This window comes from Vombatus ursinus, unplaced genomic scaffold (genome assembly GCF_900497805.2).
Source record: "Vombatus ursinus unplaced genomic scaffold, bare-nosed wombat genome assembly UNPS02009205.1, whole genome shotgun sequence".
Lineage (NCBI taxonomy): Eukaryota > Metazoa > Chordata > Mammalia > Diprotodontia > Vombatidae > Vombatus > Vombatus ursinus.
In genome coordinates this window covers 14,046,424-14,050,525 of record NW_020948983.1, presented here as the reverse complement: position 1 = coordinate 14,050,525, position 4,102 = coordinate 14,046,424, and the positions used below count along the sequence as shown (strand labels likewise).

The following is a 4,102-nucleotide window of genomic DNA, read 5'->3' as shown; positions in this document are numbered from 1 at the left end:
ATAATCCCTCTTTTACATCATCTCCTGATTCGAGATATCTTTTTTTTAATTTTTAATTAATTTATTTTGAATTATCAACAATCACTTCCATAAACTTTTGAGTTCTAGATTTTTCTCCCTCTCCCTCCCCACCTCCCTCCTCAAGATGGCCCACAATCTGATATAGGCTATACATATATATTCCTATTAAACATATTTTCACATTAGTAATGTTGTAAGAATTAGAATCAATAGGAGGAACCACCAGAAAGAGGAAACAAAACGCAACAGAAGAAAAAAAATAGCAAATAGTATGCTTCAATCTGATTCAAACTTCATAGTTCTTTAGTTGGATGTGGATAGCATTTTCCAACATGAGGCCTTTGGAGATGTCTTAGAGCCTTGTATTACTGAGAAGGGTTAATTCTATCAATATTAGTCATCGCACAAGGTGGCTGTTACTGTGTACAACGTTCTCCTGGTTCTGCTCATTTCACTCAGCATCAGTCCATACAAGTCTTTCCAGGTTTTTCTGAAGTCAGCCTGTTCATCATTTCTTATAGCACAAATTCCATTACATTCATATACCACGACTTGTTCAGCCATTCCCCTATTGATGGGCATCCTCTTAATTTCCAATTCTTTGCCACCACAAAAAGAGCTGATATAAATATTTTTGTACATGTAGGTCCTTTTCCCATTTGTATGGTCTCTCTGGGAAATAGCCCTAGAAGTGTTATTACTGGGTCAAAAGGTATGCATATTTTAATAGCCCTTTGGGCATAGTTCCAAATTGCTCTCCAATCATTTCACAACTCCACCAACAATGCATTAGTATTCCAATTTTCCCACATCTTCACCAACATTTATCATTTTCTTGTTTTGTCATCTTGGCCAATCTGATAGGTGTGATGTGGTACCTCAGAGTTGTTTTGATTTGCATTTCTCTAATCAATAGGGATTTAAAGCATTTTTTCATATGATTATAGATGGTTTTAATTTCTTCATCTGAAAACTGCCTGTTCATATCCTTTGACCATTTATCAATTGGGGAATGACTTGTATTCTTATAAATTTGACATAATTAATTCTCTATATATTTTATAAATGAGGCCCTTATCACAAGGACTAGTTATAAAAATTCTTTCCCAATTTTCTACTTCCCTTCTAATCTTGATTGCATTGGCTTTGTTTGTGCAAAAACTTTTCAATTTAATGTAATCAAAGTTATCCACTTTGCTTTTCATAATGTTCTCTATCTCCTGTTTGGTCATGAATTCTTCTGTTCTCTATAAATCTGATAGTAAACTATTTCTTGCTCTCCCAGTTTGCTTACAGTATCAGCTTTTATACGTTAATCATGAACCCATTTGACTTTATTTTGGTATATGGTGTGATACTTTGATCTATTCCTAGTTCCTGCCAAACTATTTTCCAATTTTCCCAGCAATTTTTGTCAAAGAGTGAGTTCTTATCCCAGAAGCTGGAGTCTTTGAGTTTATCAAATAATAGATTACTATAGTCATCGACTACTGTGTCTTGCATACTTAACCTATTCCACTGATCCACCACTCTATTTCTTAGCCAGTACCAAGCATTTTTGATGATTGCTGCTTTATAATACAATTTAAGATCTGGAATGGCTAGGCCACCTTACCCTGCATTTCTTTTCATTAGTTCCCTTGATATTCTGGACCTTTTGTTCTTCCAAATGAATCTTGTTATTATTTTTCTAACTCTATAAAATAATAATTTGATAGTTTGATTGGTATCACACTGAATAAGTATATTAGCTTAGGCAGAATTGTCATTTTTTGTTATATTAGCTCCACTTACCCATGAGCAACTGATGTTGTTCCAATTATTTAGATCTGACTTTATTTATGTGAAAAGTGTTTTGTAGTTGTGTTCATAGAGTTCCTAGATTTGTTTTGGGAGGTAGACTCCTAAATATTTTATGTCTACAGTAAGTTTAAATGAAATTTCTCTTTCTATCTCTTACTATTGGGGTTTGTTGGTAATATATAGAAATGCCAATGATTTATGTGGATTTATTTTGTAGCCTGCAACTTTGCTAAAGTTGTTGATTATTTCAAGTAATTTTTTACTTGATTCTCAAGGGGTCTCTAAGAATATCATCATATCATCTGCAAAGGGTGATAGCTTTGTTTCTTCTTTGCCTATTCTAATACCTCCAATTTCTTTTTCTTTTCTTATTGCTAAAGTTAATGTTTCTAGTATGATATTGAACAACAGTGGTGATAATGGACATCCTTGTTTCACCCCTGATCTTATTGGAAATGCTTCTAGCTTGTCCCCATTACATATGATGGTTGCTAAAGGTTTTAGATAGATGCTATTTGTTATTTTAAGGAAGACTCCATTTATTTGTGTGCTCTCTAGTGCTTTTAATAGGAATGGGTGTTGTATTTTGTCAAAAGCTTTTTCTGCAACTATTTTTTTTGTCACAGGCATTTTCATTAACAGACCATTAGAAAAATAATCATGGTAGAGACTTTTAGTTCATTCTTCTAATAAGCCTGTTGATCTGGTCTTCCCTGTTATCAGCATCTCCACCTTCCACAAAATGTGTAGTCTTTTTCTTCATTCTGCCTCATGGAGAAGATAATTTGAAGGGCCACAGGAAGTTGTTGGCAGCTTTGAAGTGCTTGCCAACAGTGTAGATCTCATGGATCAAGTCCTCCATGCAGATAATTTCATATTTACCAAGAGATTTTGCAATAAGGGTGTTATCTGTCAGGGCAATTCTCTTTTTCTTGATCTTGCCATAACCACATTTGTAAATCAGGTCATTCACAGAATTCAGGTTTGGGTAACCCCATGCAATGTATGGTTCCACAATCCTCAGCATGTTAATGGAAGCCATGTTAAGCTTAACAAAAGTGCCATTGAAGATTTGGCAAAAATGAAGAAGCTGCAAAACTTTTTGGACCTTGGGCTAACACCATTGATACCTCTGATTCTGATCACAAAAGCTAACTTGGGTTCAGCAGGTACATAGTAGTTGCCAGCTTTGTGTGCCATTCTAGCCAGCTGGATTTCACTTCCGTACATCTGCCTGTACTCCTTACGGGAGGCTTTAGCTTTTTCATAGATAACTTTCCTTCATGTTTTATGAACCTTTTTTACAGCCATCTTCTTCTTCAGGCATTTGGCCTTCAGTATTGCAAAAGCCTTTTGTTTTTTCAGAAGGGATTCTGGAACAGATGGTAGCTTCTTCTTTTCTTCTACACCCGCCATGATTCCAGCTGGAAAAAGAGTTTTCTGCATCTATTGAGATGATCATGTGGTTTGTGGTAGTTTTGTTGTTGATATGATGATTATGCTAATAGTTTTCCTCATATTGAAACAGCCATGAATTCCTGGTATAAATCCTAACTGGTCATAGTGTATTATTCTTGTGATAAGTTGCTGTAATCTATTTGCTAATATTTTGTTTAAAATTTGTGAATCTATATTCATTAGAGAAATTTTTCTATAATTTTCTTTTTCTGTTTTGACTCTTCTCAGTTTAGGTATCAGCATCATATTTGTATCACAAAAAGAATTTGGTAAGACTCCTTCTTCACCTATTTTCCCAAATAGTCTACATAGTATTGGAATTAATTGTTCTTTAAATGTTTGATAGAATTTGCTTGCATCCTGGAGATTTTTTCCTAAGGAATTCATCATGGCTTGTTCAATTTCTTTTTCTGAGATGGGGTCACTTAAGTATTTTACTTCCTCTTCTGTTAATCTGGGTCATTTATATTATTGTAAATATTTATCCATTTCACTAATATTGTCAAATTTATTGGCATACAGTTGGGCAAAATAGTTTCTAATTATTGTTTTAATTTCCTCTTCTTGGTGGTTGATTCACACTTTTCATTTTTGATACTGGTAATCTGGTTTTCTTCTTTCTTTCTTTTTTTTTAATTAAATTAACCAAAGGTTTATCTATGTTATTTTTTTCATAAATCCAGTTCTTAGTTTTAGTTATTAGTTCAATAGTTTTCTTAATTTCAATTTTATTAATTTCTCCTTTGGTTTTCAATATTTCTAATTTGGTGTTTAATTGAGGATTTTTAATTTGTTCTTTTTCTAGTTTTTTTTTACATGT

The 4,102-nt window shown here is 33.4% G+C and overlaps 1 pseudogene; it reads right to left on the bottom strand.

The window, feature by feature from the left end:
• Positions 1–2,495: 2,495 nt before the first annotated feature.
• LOC114035791 lies at positions 2,496–3,252 on the bottom strand (annotated as a pseudogene).
• Between the last annotated feature and the right edge of the window lie 850 nt (positions 3,253–4,102).